This window comes from Phyllostomus discolor, chromosome 7, assembly GCF_004126475.2.
Source record: "Phyllostomus discolor isolate MPI-MPIP mPhyDis1 chromosome 7, mPhyDis1.pri.v3, whole genome shotgun sequence".
Taxonomy (NCBI): domain Eukaryota; kingdom Metazoa; phylum Chordata; class Mammalia; order Chiroptera; family Phyllostomidae; genus Phyllostomus; species Phyllostomus discolor.
In genome coordinates this window covers 116,906,226-116,925,997 of record NC_040909.2, presented here as the reverse complement: position 1 = coordinate 116,925,997, position 19,772 = coordinate 116,906,226, and positions in this window count along the sequence as shown.

Sequence of the window (19,772 nt, the reverse complement as noted above, 5' to 3'; positions counted from 1 at the left end):
GTGATCAGGCTTTTAATAAAATCGAGCAGGCCCCCAGCCTTAGGTATCCCTAACTTCAATAAGCCTTTCTCTTTATACATAGCAGACAAGCAAGGCATAGTTTTAGGGGTCTTAGTCCAATGACTAGGGAGTGAACCTCAACCACTGCATAGTTCTCTAAGACACTGGACACGGTAGCAACCAGGTGGCCTCCGTGTCTAAGAGCAGTTGCAGTTGCAGCCACAGCCATGCTAACTGAGGAAGCTTCTAAATTAACTCTCGGGCAGAAGTTAGAGGTCTTAACTCCACACCAGGTACAAGGGGTATGCACAGTTGTCAATAAAATTTGCCACACCTATGTAAATAACTCTGGAATAGTTGAAACTAACATAAGGAAAATTTATGAACAGGCAGAATGGCTATATAAATACAATCAACGGGGCCAAGGAATTAGGGATACCCTGACCTCCTGGCTCCCTAGCTTAATGTGACTATTACCCCTCCTAGGTCCCTTAATAACATTGCTGCTTTTATTACTTTTAGGATCTTCCTTGCTTAATTTACTTGTTAAATTTGTATCTTCTAGACCTAAGCAGTTCCACATCAAATTGATGATGCTCCCAGGTTTTCAACCAATCCCTGAGAGTGATATTGATGCTGACCAACATACAGCATCTGTGGTGGCCTCAGGGGCTCCTCTTCAACCTCTAGATAGAATAGGGTGAGAGTTTCATGGTTCTTGATAGGCAGGGATGACCACCCAATCTAAGCTGGAAGAAGTTACAGAAGAATGATCTTCACCCTTCAATGACCTCAGAAATATTTTTGAGAACCATGTCTCTCAGGGGGGAAGTTGAGGGAGAGATAGGAAGGAGGAAACTCCAGAGGTGCCTCGGAGATAAGATAAAGGACATAGATACAAGACAGAGACCCTGTTCTAAGACTGGTTGTTCCCAATTTATGGAAAGGCACTGAATCATGGTGACTCATGAATGCACCTTCATAGAAGATACTACATGACCTCTGCTTCATTATAATAGCATTAAACTAAATTAACATTGTGTGACCCCTTTCTCCAGTGGCCAATCAAGGAGAATCATGGGAGAATCAAGGAGAATGTCACATGTGCAGCAGCTTTAAATTAATACAACTATTTGTATATGTGCAATAAAAGCCTGCCAAACCTAGCCAGGAAAGATCCACCCTATAAGAATATAACTCCTCGAGATCCTGAGTTCCATCTGAACTCAGAGTTGGCCCACTCCCATGTTCTGTGGAGTGTTCCATCACTTAATAAATCTTTTCTCTCTCCTTCTGCTATAAACTCTGTGTGTTTGGCTCAATTATTTGTCCACGATCACCGAGAACCTGGTTACCTGTGCCCACCTGTGGCATTTCCACTGGCTGACCAGAGTAAACTTTCTTACAGAAAAATGGCACAAATGGGAGATTGAACTTTATGGAACATAGTTAGTCACTCCTAAAGGGATAGTTGAGTTCACACTTACAAGTTTATAATAATCATATAGACATTATGCTATTTGGACATGGTTTTTTGAAATGATGACAAATTAATTAGAAGATTATAGATTTGTCTTCACACAAACAAGTTTGATCTGCATGGCAAAACAAGTTGCTTGAGTTTCACTGAAAACACCAACAGTCCGACTGATTAAACGAACAAGCTGTCTTTGTGCTGCAGAAACCACGTGTACAGGCTGTGGACGCAGACAGTGTACACTAAGTTGTGCTGGTCCAGGTGAGCAGGAAATACTGTTGCTGTCCTCAGGAAGTTCCCATTACATGTGTTTTAGTCAGCATCGTCCACACTCGGAATGGTAACAAGAGCATAAAATCCCTCACCGTGAAGCTCTTTCACATTCTGAGTTTCAATGAAAAAAAAAATGCAGCTGTTTTTAAATGATGTGTGTGGACAATCCAACATGGTTAACTTTATACCAGATGCATCTTATACTTTTGTGTCTCTTCTCCCACCTCCCCACATTCTGATAACAAATACATCTATACTGTCTTCCAATGCTATTTCAAATCATCAGTTTGAGCCATAAAAAATACTGGAGTGTTTCACTTCAAAAGAAAGGTTTTGCCAAGTTTTGAGTGAAAAGAGAGAATCATAACAGAAACCACTATGCACCGCGGGGAGCAGCCATGTGTCTTCACACTCACCCAGTGCTAGTGCGGCAGGAGGCCCTGGCTCAGACTCTCTGTGGCTCCAGACCACCTCACCTCCTCCTTTCCTGTCACCACAGGAGAACGTCTCCTAGTCCCCGTGTCTCCGGGCCTGTGAGACAACATTGGACCTGCTGTCTCTCCATCTTGCAATTTACCTTTTTTGGTTTCTTCTGTTTCAATTCTCATATTTTATTCTTCAATAGTGAACAAGAATCCACTGTTAAAAGCTGAGGAACCAATACTTTATTACCACTTTTGAACTCACCTGCTATGTCCCAGACACTAGAGGTGCTTTGCTTACTTTAATAAAACAACCCTATGAGCAAGGTACTAACATCTCCATTTTATGGTTGTGGAGAGTGAGGCTCAGAGACTAAGGAAAATGCTGAAGGTTGTGCAGCCAGGAAGTGAAATTGATGCAAGACCTCAGGACTGTTGCCTTCCAAAGCCACTCACTGTGCTTGAGTCTGTCCGCCCCCACTCTAGTTTAGCGTGGGTTTCCTTCCCAGGCACAGGACACTGATCTTCCAGTGACCACTCTAGGACTTTTATCTTTCTCTAAGGATTAAGATTCTTCTTTGATTTTGCTACCTTTCTTCTGCCAGTCTGTCTGGAGACTATAGCTCTAACTGGGACCCTGCTAGGTTATATATTCCTATCTGACTTCCAAGGCTCTTCCTGTTGCATCCTGCCGACTTCCTATCAGCAAGATCTATCCATTATCACCCATCCAGCAAGGGCTGGAGCCTACAACAAAGTTTGAACTTCAGTGGCCTAGTTTCTTGGAAATGCTTTCCAACTTATAACGGAAATGTTCTGACTTACCTTAAATACATTGCAGCTGCTCTTTTCTCTGTCTTTCCTGAGATAGTATCAGTGAGGATAGGGTGACAAGAAACATGAATCTAGCTATTTGAAACACAAAGTGACTCAAAACAAGGAAGCAATAGCCTCTAGAAATGACCAACCCTCAGAGTAACAATGAGCAACTTGCCAATGAGAGGAGCTGCTTCTCCTGTCAGAATGGAGGAGTAAGAAGAATCAGGCCACCTCTGCAAATGCTGCTGGGCATTTACATCCAGGGCAGCAACCAGGCACTGAGCACCCATTCAGAAGACCCAGCAGTCCTGGCTGTGACTGCCCACAGCAAACAGCAATGAAGTGGGTCATTGGCTTCCAACCACTTCCGTCTTCTGCACACAGCACGAGTGGGTCTCATCTGGTGGACCCTGCCTGGTGTCTAGAACCCCAACTGCAAGGGAGATTGAAATGCAATTTTTAGTTTTCCAATCTCTGCCACACAGAAACATTTTACAAAACAGGTGGCAAAGAGGATTGGGAAGTGAATTATTCTTACTCAGAAGGGGGGTATTTGGTAAAGGCTGATTTTGTTTGTTTCTTATGTATTAAGGTGAGGTAGAGAATTTTGCACAAATAGTTATAATACTGCAAACAGACTCATGGTGTAAGACTCTGTTATTTGGTTGTATGACTGGTGTCCTGTCCTGCGGAATTGTATAAATATTTATGCTTCATTGATGACAGTACTTAACAAAAGCTTTTCCTTTCTCAAATGCATAAATGGCTTCTTTGCTGGAGAGGATCTGTCCAAATACTCTGGGACTCCCTGCAGAGGGACCCGTGTGTAAATGCAAGCTCCATCATACTTATGGTTTAGAGAGGAAGGATATCATGTTGGCAAATGCTAGGCCTGAGTTATACTTCAGATTAACCTAAACAACTACCAGTATTACAGGGAACCTAAAACCAATTCAAAGCAAACAAATCAATTTTAGAAAAGTTAATTGATAGAGAGATTACTGAGCAATGGCAAAAACAAAGGCTAAGGTATATTTCTCTAAAAGAGAAAAACTATTCTAGAGATCTCAGAAATAACAGCAACGTTAATGATGTACTTTGGTTACAGGGTGCAGCCAAGGTGGGGGGGCTACCCCAAATAGGCATTTGAAATGGGGTCCAGAACTCAAGGTGTCCAGGAGATTTCAGGATGTCTCCATCCCCCCTGCCCAGGGTGTGGGTTGGGGGAAGGGACAAATGGAGCAGGGCCATTGAGAGCTGTTTAGCATAGCAACAGCCTTGCAGCTAAGCTCTGGCGTGGTCGTTTGGCATATCTATAACCTTTGACTGGTTGCATAGATATGTTAAGTAGCTGTAATCAGCTCTAAGCCAGGGGAATGGAAGTAACTTACCCACCCAGATGTAACTGGGGGGGCGGGTCCCCTGAGTTACAGCGCCTTCGTGGGAGCTCAGAGAGGATTGGCTCCAGGACATGGGGCCACGCCTGCCCAGACTCATCATGGCCGCCTAGTAAAGCTGGAAGGATACGAGTACTGGCATGTGAAGCCGAGTGTGGGAGGAGTCGGAAATGAGGCTGTAGAGGAAGATTGGCCGAGGGGATTTAAAACCCAGATTTGGCGGCCATTGAGGAGAAGGAGAACAATGCGGACTTGACTGAGTGGAGACTCCTGCAGCCCTGAGAGAGGGAGAACCACGCGGCAGCCCTGAGGGAGAGAACCACGCATCTTTGGCAGTGTGGGGACCCCCACAGCTTTAGAAGGGGGAACCACCACCTGGTTTTAGCAGAGATCCCGGCGATTCAGCTGAGGGTGCCGGGAACCCAGGGAGGTCTCCCAGTCCAGAGGGATTACTAACTGGGAAGAACCAGAGGACTGCCTGAGCCATGGACTTCTATTTCCTTTCCTGCGATACGGTACTCTGGACTGGGCAAAGGGGGAAGGAAGGAAGGACTGTGTCTGTTTGTGGGTGTTTTAAGGGACTTTGGGATTTTGGTGAAGACATTAGGTCACTACTTTAAGTTAGTATAGCATTAAATAAACATTTCCTTTCCTTTTCACGAATCTCTGGCATTGAGAGACATCTTTCCTCTGGTGGCGGACACAACGGACCCGGGGCCTTCTTTCAATAATAGTATATCATCCCAGGCCCCCCTTGTTGTGTGTTCTGTAACACTTTGACTTGACAAAAGCATGAAATTAACATACAAACATTTTGTGACTTTAAATAAAGTTTGGTACTAAGTATCCCTTAAACACTTATTTTTTTGTTTTGTGGAAAACAAGTTATTATAGGAATAACAAGAGGCATTTACCCCCTAAGTGAAATTATTAATTTGGGTGTAAACTAGTCATCTCAAACAACTTTACCAAAAAGTATACTCATGCATAAAATGGCACAAAAAACACATCATGAATTTATGAAGAAAGTTAGCTTTTAAGAAGTGAAGTCTAAGTATAATAGCAGCTTTGAAAATCTTGAAAATGAAAAATTCTATTTTGATTGCTTAAATCAATCTTTACCTCCTTGTTACTGTTTTTGGTGTGGGACAGGGAGAAAGGAAGGGGGTAAGGCTAACTCTTCTGCTCTGTTTTATAAAAGCACTTTTAAACAGGTTTTCCTTTTCTAGTTCTTAACTACAAATGTGTTTGTTTCATTTCCTACTAGGATAGTCAGTTCAAGAAAACTGAGTCAAAGGAATTCTGGGTCAAGATGGCAACACAGGAGGATTCTAAACTAACTTCCCATGGACACATCAAATCTACAGCTACATATGGGACATTTTCCTCTGGAAGCAAAACAACAAATCTGACTGAACAACTCCTACAAATCAGGTGAATGTGAAAAATAACCTACATGAAAGCAGGTAGGAGAGGCTGAGACACAGTCTTGCCATAAACCTCATCCCCAGCACAATGGTTTACTCTTGGGAGGGTACTGAAAACCCTGATTTCTCTCTGAGGAATGAAGGATTCAAACCCCACATTAGGTCCCCCAACTTTTAAGTCTTGCCCATGAGAAATGAGCCCACACCATTCAAAAATGCTGTTTTGAAAGCCAATGGGCCCGTGTCCAGGCGACAGGCTTCAGGGAACTGAGAAAGAGTTCTCAAAGGGCTCACAGACACAGACTCACCTGCCCCAGGGCCCAGCACAGGGGCAGACAGCTGAAAAGGGCCCAGACTTTCTGTGAAAATTGTTTACTTGCTTATCTTAGGGCATTGGCCTGAGCAACACTCATCTAATTTACCATGCCTCTAGGGTCCTGGATTTAGGTTGCTGATAGCTCTTGGAAAGGAGCTTGCACACTCATCCACTGACCTGCATTTAGTGTCTGCCTCCCAGGGGACACCTCTAGATCACCTGGCTCTGGTAGCCAGCAGATTTACACCTGAGAGTCCCACAGGACTCTAATAAACAGAGAAAGGGTTCTTAACTGGCTGCCACCCACAGGAATCAGCAGAGAGGCAACAGACTTAGGTGCTCAGTCTTTCTGTGGAAGAGGCCTAACAGCTTATCATTATACTTATGACCTGAAGGGTAGTCTTCTGTGGAGGAGAAACTGTTCCATGGTGAGACCACTGCTGGACATGAATGCTGGATCCAGGAAAGAACAGAGATTGCATCCCATAAATCACCCCCTTAAAACTGACCTCTTCTCCAGGCTGCACGCCATGCTATTTCTTGGAACAAGCTGTTGTCCTACCCCAGGCAAGCATGTAAGGCATTTTCCCTTGGATGGAACATGCACCCAACCCCTATGCATTCTTCCTTGTACTGTGAAATCCTTTAGCAACTTCCAAGCAGCATGAAGGATACCCACCTCCTCTTGCTACCACCCAAGATGTGCCTTGTATGTAAGTTCTCCTTAATAAACTATTAATTGCCAAACTAAAGAGGCCTGCCATTTTCTTTGTGCTTTCCCTGTCCTCCAATTATGGAGGTAAATTTCACTCTCAGGGCTCTGCCCTGGGTTGGTGTGTATAAGCAGCTTCTAATTAAACATACATCTACGAGCAAGCTACAGTTCTCTCCAGAGTCTAGGGAGGAAAGTGAGCACTATCTTCACACACTCCCTCTGATGCACTCCAGATCACTGGTGTCTCTGAGAAAGGGGCTTGTGAATACGTATGGTGCCTTGACATTTGTGTCTGCTGCCCAGGGCACACATCCCTTGAAAGCCTGGCTCTGGTTGCCGGCAGGGCATGGGTTTACAGGATTGGTGGGAGAGTGGCAAACTAAGAACCAGTACCTGGCTGGATATGACCCCAGGGCACAGAGTAGAGGGAGCAGATGGAAATGCCCATTCTTCCCCTGAAACAGGTATATTTACTTACTTTCAAAGAGGCTGTCTGTGGATCTGGCTTCCAATAAGCCTGAGTATACATGCTTACTGAAAACCTGCCCTTTGGGACACTGACAGGTTTGGGGACAATGAAAGGATAAAAAGAAAACAGCATGCTAGGACAACCACAATGGTTTGAGAGACAGCCAAGACCTAGGGCAGCGCTGAACAAAAATGTGTCTCCCAAAAGGGACCACTCCCTTAAGACTGGGAGAAGTAGCTATCTGAGCTAATATATAGAAAGCAACAAAGAAAGTTCAGGAGAATGAATAAACAAAGGAAAATGTTCCAAAGAAGAAAGCAAGATACAACTTCCGTGAAAGACCTGAATGAAATGAAGATAACAATTCACATGATGAAGAGTTCAAAATAATGAACATAACCATGTTCACTGAGCAGAAGAGAGGACGAGGTAAACAAAGTGAACACTTTAATAAAGAGCTAGAGCATGGGAAAGGGGACTAAATAGAAGTCACAGTGCTGAAGAATGCAGTAACTGAACTAACAAAAATGCAATAAAAGGACACAACAGCAGACTAGACGATGCAAAAGAAAGGATCTGTCACATCAGAGCCAGGGCAGTGGAACTCAACTTTCAGAGAAGCATGAAGAGAAAAGGACTTTAAATAGTAAAGATTGCTTAAGAAACACAGAATGACATCCAGTAGACCATTCGCATTACAGGGTTCCCAGGAGAAGAACAGAGAAAAAAGTAGAAAAATTCTTTGAAGAAATAATGGGTGAAAACTTCTCTAACCTGGGGAAGGAAACAGAACTCTAGGTCCAGGAAGCCCAGAGCACACCCAAAAAGCTGAGCCCAAAGAGGCCCACACCAAGACACATGATAATTAAAGTGTCAAAAGTTAAGAAGAAATCTTAAAAGCAGCAAGGGAAAAAACAAGTTGTTGTGTATAAGACAATCCATAAGAAAATCAGCAGATTTTTTAGCAGAGATGTTGTAGGGCAGAAGAGATTTACATGTTATACTCAAAGTTTTGGGGGGAAATTGGCCAACTAAGAATACTTTACATAGCAAATTTTACCTTTAGAATGGTATATTCCAGACAAGCAAAAGCTAAAGGAGTTAATCACCTCGAGACAGTACCTGCAAGAAATGTTAAATGAACTATTTAACTGAAACCAAAACACCCTAATTAGTAATAGGAAAACATATAAAAGTATGAATCTCACACATGAGGGTAAGTATATAGTAAAACTGAGAACAATCTACTTTTGGAAAGATGATGGGTTAGTCACTTGTAAACCTAGTATGAAGATTAAAAAACAAATTAGTAAAAAGTGTAACTATAGTAATTTGTTAAAGGACATGCAAGCTAAAAAGGTGTAAATCGTGACATCAAGAACATCAAACACTGGAGAGGAAAGTAAATAGAGAGAGCTTTAATACGTGATCGAACTGAGGTTGTGATCAACTCACAGAGATTGTTTTAGCTGTAAGTTGTTTGATATAAGCCACAATGCAAAAACTTATATTCAACACACAAAAGATACAGATAACGGAATCTCAGTACAGAAAATTACCAAATCTCAATGAAGAGAGCAAGAGAAGAAAGTAACCAGAGAATTACAAAGCAGAAAAATCAAAACAAAATGGCAGTTAGTGCATGCCAACCAATATTCACTTTAAATGTAAATGGACTAAATTCTCCAGTCATTAGACATAGAGTAGCTGAATGGGTAATAAAACAAAGACCTATTTATATGCTGCCTACAAGAGACTTATTTCAGATGAAAGGATATACACACACTGGAAGTGAAGGAATGGAGAAAAATTATCCATGCAAATGGAAACAAACAAAAACTTGTAGCAGCTATACTTTTATATGCCAGAAAAGACTTGAAGACACATATTGTATAAGAAACAAATAAGGTTATTGCATAATGATAGATCAGTCTGAGATGAGGTTATAACTTTCATAAATATTTATGCATCCAGCGCAGGAGCACCTACATATATAAAGCAAATGTTAAGAGACCCAAAGGGACAGAACAACACAGTAATAGGAGGGGAATTTCATGCACCACTTTCATCAAGGGATGGATTATCCAGACAGAAGAATCAGTGAGGAAACATTGGCCTTCAAGATGCCAGACTAGGTTGACCTAACAGACATAAAGGGAACATTCAATCCAAAAACTACAGAATACACAGTCTTTCTTCTTAAGTGCACATGGAACATTCTATAGGAGATAATTACATGTGAGGCCACAAAGCAAGTGTTAATAATTTTAAGGACATTGAAATCATATCTGACTATAGTGGCATGAAATAAGAAATAAATTACAAGGGAAAACTGTAAAATTCACCAATATGTAGAGATTAAACAACATGCTCCTGAAAACCAATGGGACAAAGAAGAAATCAAGAGAAAAAGAAAAAAAGTACTTTGAGTCTACTGAAAATGGAAAGAAAACGGCAAAATTTGTAGGATGCAGCCAAAGCAGTTCGAAGAGGGGAGTTCATCTTGACGCTTGTCTACACCAAGAAACCAGAGCGATGTCAAATAAGCTGACTCTACACATCACAGAACTACGAAAAGAACAAAATCCACGTTATCAGAAGAAAGGAAATAGTAAAAACCAGACTGGAAAGAAATAAAATTGAAACTAAAAAGACAATTAAAAAGATATATGAAATTCACAGCTATTTTTTTTTCAAATGATACACAATATTTACAACCTTTAGCTAAAGTCACCAAGAAAAAAAAGACACAGCTCATAACATCTAAGTTACCACTGCTTCTCAGCATGCAGTCAGCATGGGCAGAGGCGCGGCAGCTCTGAGGCCCCTCCCTGTCGGTCAAAAACATGCTCAGAAAGCACAAGCAAAAACGGGGAGAAAAAAGATGAGCTGAACTTCAAAATGAGAAATTTTTGATTCAAAGAACACTGAAAAGAAGTTGCAGAGAGCCCACTGATGGGAGAAAACGGTTGCAAATCATATAGCTGAGAAATTTGAATCTAAAATATAAAGTCTTTAAAAAAATAAAATATAAAGTCTTTACTTTTTAATACATTTTTTTCAGTCATGCCATTACACTTGTTCCAATTTGCCCTTCTTGTTCCTGTCCACCCCATTCACACCAATAATCGCCTCCACAGTTCAAGTCACTGGGTCATGCCTATATATAAATCACCCATCCTGAAATGAGTAAACCCATTGAGAGTCTTCAATGAAATCTCACTGAAGCTGATGGCAGCCACTCACAGCCACGCCAGCTGGTACAATTGACACTAATGGCATGCTAGCTCACCTAGTGGGGGGAGCTGTACTACCAGAGGCCTGCCATCCAGAAAATAATTCCAATTTTTTAATTACATTTTATTGCTTACACAATAGAGTATTTCCAACTTTTTCTCCTTGGCCCCCCTCCATTCTGCACCCGTACTCCTTCAGGCAATCCCCACACCATGGTTCATGTCCACGGGTCATGCGTATAAGCCATTGGCTGCTGCATTTCCTATACTGTACTTTACATCCCCATGCATTTCTTGCTATTTTATTGTTCACAGTTTTGATCTTCCTTTTCCACAAAAGTCCCTTTAACACTTCATATAATAATGGCATGGTGATCATGAACTCCATTAGGTTTTTATTTTCTGGGAAGCTCTTCATATGCCCTTTGATTCTAAATGATATCTTTTCTGGGTGGAGCAACCTCCGCCCTCCGTGGAGGATCAGCTGGGCAGAGGGAGGGGAGTGATGCTCTGATGTGGTCTGTAGCTGTCCACTGGGTGCACAGGCTCTGGGGTCTCCCGGGTGGTGCAGCCCCCATGTTGGGTTCTGCCCAGGGACACCCTGCCCAAACTATAAAGCAATCTGAGATGGCTACCTCTTGTGTTAGCTTGGAGATTTCCAGTTGAAGCCAAGCTGTGAATCCAGGCTGGCTGTTGCTGGTGCTGGGCCTGGGGCCACTTAGCAAGAGGTATAGGGGCTGGAGGTTTACTGACGCCTGCTCTTGCTTGTTTGATAGGATTTAGGAAGTTGTGAAGCATGAGCCAAAACCATTAGGAACAGTTTGGGTGAGCCCATAAGTTGGATGGGACTGAGTCTCAGATGATTTCCAGGGCGGGGCAAACAGTGTTAGCCAGGCTGATGGAGTCTCAGTTATGGCACATGCCTTGTGGTTCTGTGGGGGGAGGACTCCAACAAGGGGCAATGGCCCCTGCCCTCTTTTCTGCCTGGACACGATGGACAACAGAAGACGACAGATGAAAAAGAGAGCCTAGGCCTCAGCTGTGGCAACACGAAGGCAAGAACGTGAGGCAGTCATAAACCTGAGACTGTGTTCTCTTCTTTTGTCCCCCAGCTCCCACCTCGATGCCAGGCACTTGGATTCCTCTTTGTACACCGCTGGTGCCTTCCAACCTGCAACCCCGGTGCTGCAGCTCAGATGGAGTGGGTCTGAATGAGTCCGTTCACGGGTTCTTGAAGGGGAACTGCTTGGGACTCCAGATATTTCTTCTACCGACTCAATAACCATTGGTTTTCACAGCCAGAAGTTATGGGGGATCATCTTCCTGGCACTGGAACCCTGGGTGATGGGGGCTGGGACGCCTCAGGATAAAAATTCCGAAACTCCGAACCCTCCTACCAATCTGGATGGCTGTGGTTTCTTTAATTCCGTAGTTGTCAGAGTTCCAACTACGTGATTTCAGGTGGTTCTGAGTAATGATTAGTCTATATTTCAGTTGTAATTTGACGTGGTTGTGCAAGGAGGCAAGCCATGTTTGCCTATGCTGCCATCTTGCCTAGAAATTTACCAGTTCTGGTTTTTATGGGTCACCTAGTTTAGGAACTACTGTAGATCGATTTTTTACTCCATGTTCATGGAAGAGCGTTCTGGGATCTTTGGAGGACGGGGCTGTAGTACTGGCTTCCCTTGGAGCACAAAGTCCAGGTACTCCTGCTCATCCCGCTGTGGTGTCTGATGTGGCAAGATATTTGGTAAGCTGCTTCTGGTGGCCAGCCAGCGCATGAAGAGCCCCTGGCGGCTCTCTGGTGCCTCGTCACCGGATACCTCGGAATCCTCACTCTCTCGTGCTACCACACAGGACAGGGCCCTCTTTATCTTCTCTTGCCTTCTCATGTTTTCTACCATGACTGCGGCATGGCTCTTCTTTTTAAAAGGTATTACCCTTATTGCCTCCAGCAGCTCCTCCAGCTCAGGAGTCATAATTTCATTCTCCAGGAGCTCAACTGGTCTCACGATTGTGGGTACTAGTGGTTGCCTCTTCAGTGGGATCTTAGTATGGTTGTTCTGCAGATTTTCACTTTTGCTGGTTGGCTTTGCCTCCACTCCAATCTGATTCAGATTGACTTCAGATTCATGCAGGACTGGTAAATCATTCTTTAAATCCATCTTTTTATGTGCCTTCACTCCTTTCCTCGGCTGTGTTGCTTTTCCTGACTTTTCTGCTGCCCCCAAATCTGCCTCTGTTGGTTCCTCTGGTCCCAAATCATTTATTGCAGGCAGATGTGATGTCGTATGAATATGAGTGTCCTCTGCAAACTGGCCCCTGGAGTCTGGGCCTTCATTTTCCAGGCCACTGGGAGCGAGAGGCGACAAAGAGGAGGTGTCAGGGGCCTGCCAGCCGCTCACCCAACGAATACTTCTGGACCGTGCCCTACCTGCTGGTGGTCTAGGCACAAGTGGAGCCTGCCGCACAATCCAGAATGGCTGCTCCTGTTGGTTGCTCCGCAGCCCAGTCCTTCCAGGAGTGGCCTTGAGTGGCACCACACTGGAGGTGGGGGTCCTGAGAGGCACCTGGGTCCTGGATGGCATGCTGGTCCCCAGTGGTGCTGTTCTCAGTGGTGCCGGTCTAAATGGTGCTGGTCTGGGTGGTGCACCTGTAGGTGGTGTTGGTCTGAGTGGTTCTAATCTCAATGGTCTTGATTCGGGTGGTGGACCCCTGGCACGCTGCTCTCCCGGTGTCCTGATCCCAGCCCCGGTGACACTCATGGGTGTCCTCTGGAAGCTCTTACCTACTACAAGGAGCTTCGGCCCCTCACGGCCCTGTGGCCCTGCTAGCCTGCTTTCCACCATTGTCCTGGGTGGGCTCCCAGGAATGGTGGATGCTGACAGAAGTTGCTTCATCTCTTCGCTCTCTCCTCTCCAATCTCTTTCCCAGCTGGGAATGAGGAAACTTGTATGCCAGCCTCTCCTTCATAGCCCAGGCTTCATTGTGACCCGCCTCCATTTTGACCCAGGCAGAGGGAGCAGAGCCAGCTGAGCTCACAAGTCTGCCTTGGCCCCAGGGTGTGTGTTAGTGTTGGGGAAACACTAACTTCTAACACTAACACTAACTTCTCTGGAAACAAAACATATTCTGAAGTTCTATGGTGGATTTGGTGCTGGTACACTCAGCGCCTGGAGCTAGGCCTTGAGTTCAGAGTTCAGCTTCCCCAGGCAGCTCAAGGGAAGCCTAGGGGATGCTGGACTCCAACCAGCCATTGGGCTTTATGCTATTGGCACTGGATCTTAGCTTTCTCATGCTTGGACTCATTCTTGCTTTCTTATCCTCTTCTATAGTGGTACATTCAATGGATTTCCACACTACCCAGATGTTCTCTTCCCTGTATGTTTTTGTATATTTTACCATTTATTTTTTTAAATATGTTTTATTGATGATGCTATTATATTGTCCCAGTTTTTGTCCCATTATCTCCATTCATACTGTACCCCACATTACCTCAGCCAAACCCCCACTTATTTCATATCCATGGGTCATGCATATATGTTCTTTGGCTACTCCATTTCCTATACATTTCTTAATATCTTCCTATCTATTCTGTACCTACCAATTGATTCTTCTTCATCCCTGCCCCTTTAACCCCATCACTCCCCTTCCACTCATCTGATAACCCTTCACATAGTCTAATAAAACTATGATTCTGTTTTCATTCTGCTTGTTTGCTTTGTTTTTTTTTTTAGAATCAATTGTTGGTAGTTGTGAATTTATCGCCATTTTAACGTTCATACTTTTGAAATCTTTTTCTTAAAATAGTCTCTTCATCATTTTATATGATAATGATTTGGCGATATAAACTCCCTTAGCTTTACCTTGTCTGGGAAGTACTTTATCCTCCATTTGATTCTAAATGATAGCTTTGCTGGTTAGAGTAATCTAGGTTGTAGCTCCTTGCTTTTCATCACTTTCTATACATTTTGTCAGTTTCTTCTGTCCTGCAAAGTTTGTTTTGTGAAATCTGCTGACAGTCTAAGGGAACTACTTTGTAGGTACGTATCTACTTTTCTCTTGCTGCTTTTAAAGTTCTCTGTTTATCTTTAAGCTTTGGCATTTTAATTATGACGTGTCTTGGAGTGATCCTCTTTGTGTCCATCTTGATTAGGACTCTTTTTTCTTCCTGGATTTACATGTCAATTTTGTTCCCCAAATTAGGGAAGTTTTCTTTGGTTATTCTCAAATAAGATTTCATTTACTTGCTCTTTCTCACCTCCTTCTGGCAAACCTATGATTTGAATGTTGGTGCATTTGAAGTTGTCTCACAGGTTCCTCACCCTATGCTTACATTGGGGGTTGTTTTTTCTTCTTGCTGCTCTTTTTCTTCCTTATGTTCCAAATCATTGATTTGATTCTCAACTTCATCCCTTCCACTGTTGATTCCCTGTAAATTCTTCATTTCACTTAGTGCAACCTTCATTTCTGCCTGGGTCTTTTTTTTTTTTTTTTAATGCTATAAAGTACCCAGTGAGTTCCTAAAGCATTCTTATCATTAGTGTTTTGAACTCTGCATCTGGTAGATTGCTTATCTCCATTTTGTTCCATTCTTTTTCCGGAGTTTTGTTCTGTTCTTTTATTTGGGCCTGTTTCTTTGTTTCCTCATTTTGGCAGCCTTCCTGTGTTTGTTTCTGTGTATTAGGTAGAGCTGTTTTGACTCCCTGTCTTAGAAGTGTGGCCTATGTAGAAAAATGCACCTGCAAGTTGGATGGGGTAGAGCCTTAGGTAATGGCCAGGGCGGGGCTACCTGTATGAACCAGGTTGATGGAGTCTCAGATATGGTATTACCGGTCTGTTGATCTGTGTGGGGGAGGGCTCAGTGAAGGGGTAATGGCTTCTGGCTGGCCTCTGGAGTTTTGTCTGCTAGGAAATCATCTCTCAGCACTCACCCTGATGCCAGGCACTTCAGTTCCTTCCCATATGCCACTGGTGCCCTTCCAGATGCTGTTGGTGCTGAGCCCAGGGGCAGTGAGTCTGTGTAAATCTGAAGTCTGCTGCAGGCCCTTTGAAAGGAGATGCCTAAGAATCCTACACTTTCTTCTGCCCCACCCCCACAGGGTTTTACAGCCAGAAGTTATGGGGACTTGTCTCCTGGCACTGGAGCCCTGGGCTGGGTGGTCTTACATGGAGCTTGGATCCCTCTCTTCTGAGGAATGCTCCTGATATTTCTTCACTGCAAATAGTTGTGGGGCTTCCAGGTGTGTGTCACTGCATCTCCACCCCTCCTGCCTGTCTGGATGGTTGTGATTTCTTCACTTCCTTTGTTGTGGGACTTCCATAGAGTGTGATATGTTGATTCTGGGTGACAGTTGTTTTGTAGTTGAGTTGTAATTCTTTGCTGCCTTTGTGTGAGGAGGTGAGTCAGGATGGAGTTGTGTTTATCTACACCTCCACCTTGTGATGGTCTGAGTCAGGTCAGGGCATGGTATGGGGGGCACCGCATCTGGCCTTGGTGGCTTTTCCCTTTCCTCTGTCTGGGGTGAGGCTGACGTCAGTGTCCTGCACATGTGCAGGTTGTGGGGAGGCTCCAGGGTTGCACGTGGCTGGAGTGGGAGTCAGCAGGAGCGGATGTGTGGAGGCCACACCAATGTGGACTTGCTCATTGAGGGGAAGGGGCGGCGGCTGTGAGGGCTCTTTCCTCTACATTTAAATAAATTATTGTTTGGGTGTCACTGAATCCTCTAACCATCTCCTTAGAAAGATGAAAATTCCTCAAATGCTACAACTCAACTGATAAGTGGGTAAACTTACCTTATAACTGTTTTTTCCTGTATTATCCAGTAGAATTCATCTGTATATATAGTCTTCACATATTTGGATTACCTGGGTAGATTTTCAACTACTAATATAATTTTTCTTTAATGGTTTAAGGACTCTTTATGATTTCCATTTCTTCTTGAGGGAGCTACACTAAGCACATATTTGTAGAAATTTGGCCATTTTATTTAGGCTATTAATAGGTATATTAGTAAGATATGATTATTATATAATATCCTATGCTGAGCTTAGGGCTTCAGAGTTGTTCCTGATATAATTTTTGTCCCATTTTTGTTTCCTTCTTGGTCTTTTCTGGGGAAATACATAGTTTCTTCTCATGTTAAGGGATATAAGTACATTCATATTCAAATGCTAGATCCAGTCTAAACACATGAGGCTGACTTGTGCTCTTCAAACAAACCCAAGGCGATTCTCCCACAGTGGAGTGTGCAGAAGGGCCAAACCCACAACACGATGAAAACGCTGCATCAGAACAGCTGGGAGAAACTAGAACACTGGGCTTTCTCTGTGCCTCCTTCAACCTGCGCCCTTGTGACAGGCATGTGTTTAGGCTTGTTTCTCCCCTGGTGCTACTGTTTATGTCAGATTAATGCCACCCAGGGAGATGGGAGATGGGAGATGACATTGGCTTCGCACCCCTTAAATTGCTGGTGGAATTTGAGTAGCATGCATATTTTTTAAACTGAATTATTTTTCTTATTTCATCACTGTCATTTCTAATATATTCTGAGAGATTTGGTTATGCAGTTACATTCACTCACATAAGGCAAAATATTTTGGTTTTGAGAATACATACTCTACAATGGTGTTGCCAAATCTGGAGGTCAAATTGTCTCCTTAGATGACAGAGTTACAATTTTCAATTTAACCTGTTGCAAAGTACTTTTCCAGTGAACAATATTTGGTGAAAATAGATATTAATTCACATTTCCATTATCAAAATAAATAAATTTATCTAAATATGATTCTAAGACAGTTCCTATTTCAGTGCCCATTGAGATTTATCTTTAATACTTTTTATGGGACTTCAGAAAAGGATTTCAGGCATTTTGGAATCGAGTTATTTTCAATTAATGTCCATCACAACACAAATGAGTAGGGCAAATGCTTTCATTGGTGAGATTCCCCATCAGCAACTGGTTTGGGGGTGATATGATGTTCATAAAACTCCTCCAGCAGTTTATCCACAAAGACTGAGTATTAGGAGTATTGATGCCTGTCTGCTGTGCATTAATCACAAGGTACTGAAGTTGTAGGATTGAGCAGGTTAGGCGTTGTCCTCTTGAGATTACATTATGTTGGTGGACTTTTGTCAGGCAGTTTCACTGCCCAGCAGTAAGAGTTATGACAGGTTTACTATGAAGGCTTTAGAGCATGGAGGAGATGAACAGAACCCAGACTTGGGGATTAGAGGAGGCTTCCTGGAGTAAACTGTCTCTGGGCCAAGACCTGGGTAACAACACTTAGTTAGGCGAAGACGTGTCCAGGCAGTAGACTGGGGGTCGGGAGTCCTAAACAGCAGCAGAACAAGCAAGCAAACAAACAAATGAAAACCCATGTGGAATGGGCTGGGGTCATATGGAGCCAGGCAAGTTTGAGGAACTCAGTCTTCACAAGTTGAATTGCAGTATGGACTGGATGAATTGAAGCAGTTTTAGGGCATGGGTCTGTCCTTCTTTGTTTTGTACCCTTTCTTTCCTATATACTGTTACACTTTCAATGCATGCATAAAGTTCTAATGCCACCCTTTACAGCTGTTTCCTACTTGGGACCAACACTGAGATGCCCAAAAATGGCAAAAGGGGATGTTTGCAGAACAGTGGTGATTCTTAGTGGTCTGTCTAGTGAGAAGGGCACCAAGTTTATTAGTATAGAAAAACTCCATTTTAGCTCTTTTGGACCTAAGTTTTAAAAGTTACACACTAGCTCTAGCTGAAGTAGAACTTATACTGATGTACCCTGTGCAACCAAAGGTAAGATGTAGAAAACCTACATCTCATGAATAAATGGACTCAAGGGCATTTGCTCTCTTACTCTATTTCATCTTTACTTCTATGTTTTTATTTTACTTCTTTTTTTTTCTGGCTTACAATAACTGTTCTCATTTTACAGAATTCATAGAAGCCAAGAGCTCCAAAGATAGACGTATTTTAAAGTCCTGTATCAGAGAGAAACTTTCTTGGTTCAGGTGCAGAGAATCTTGGGAAGGGACCCTTTGACTTAGACTGAGTCACATGTCCACTGTTGGAACAATCAGTTGTGACCACTGTCAACATGGGGCTGCCGTTTATTGGATTCATGTGAGTCTTGTCCCCCATCTTAGACCAATCCACTGTAGACAGGAATATGGATTTATGTAAGACTTGGGAGTTCTCACAAGGATCCCATCAATGAGTTGGGGAGCAGGATATTTTCCAGCATAAAGAAAAATCATAAGCAGTCAAAATACAGCCAGTGCACTAAAAGTTATTAGAAAGTCACTTCATTTATCTGAGTCTCGCTTGTCTCTACTTTAAAAGGGTATGAATTAGCTATTGCTATGAATTTGTAGCAAATATTTATTATTTGTTTTAAATGATAATGTTATATGCAATTATAAAATGTTGCTCTGATTATTACCATGACTCTGCTGAAGTAGGTGCTAGAATCTAGCCCTTGAGACCTTTAACTTCTCAAACTAGAATGCTTTTCTTCTATATCCTATAGTATGGGCCAATAAAAGAAAGGGTATCTTCAACTGATGGAAGCTTTATTATGTACTAAGGGTTATGGTAGGAGCTTTGCACCTTAACCACAGTCAGATAAAGCAAATATTCTTACCAAGTGCACTATACATGAAGGAGGGCAAATAGATTAAATTCCTACAGTGAATAAACACCAGAGAGAGATTTAAATTCAGGTCTCAGTGATCACAAACATAAGCAACACATGGTAAGAATTATAAGGAGTCATTTTAACTTACTGTATAAGTGTGTTATAATTATTTTTGTTGTTCATCTTAACAATTCAAATATTATCCTTGTGTTACTTAAGTAACATTCTGAACATTTTAAAAATATTTTGCTATTCCATTTCTATTTCTTGATCTGGTTATTATATTTAAGTCCCCATGTTTGGTGAAGACAGAATTTCATAGAGTGGATTTACGCAGAGCTGTTCTACTACTTCTTTTAAGAAATTAAAATTTTATTTTGAATGTAAACAACCTTAAGAACAGAAGTATAAACAATCACAGCTTGTCCTGAAACCCCCTGGGTGTCCTGGTGCAACGTGCAGAGGTACTTCTGTTTGCGTGTGGATGTTCAATTAGTTGCTGACCCCAGGGGAGAGAAAAGAGAGTGACTCACACTACCTTGTGCTGACGTGACTCCCAGCTTTCCTTTCCTTTTCCGCAGTAT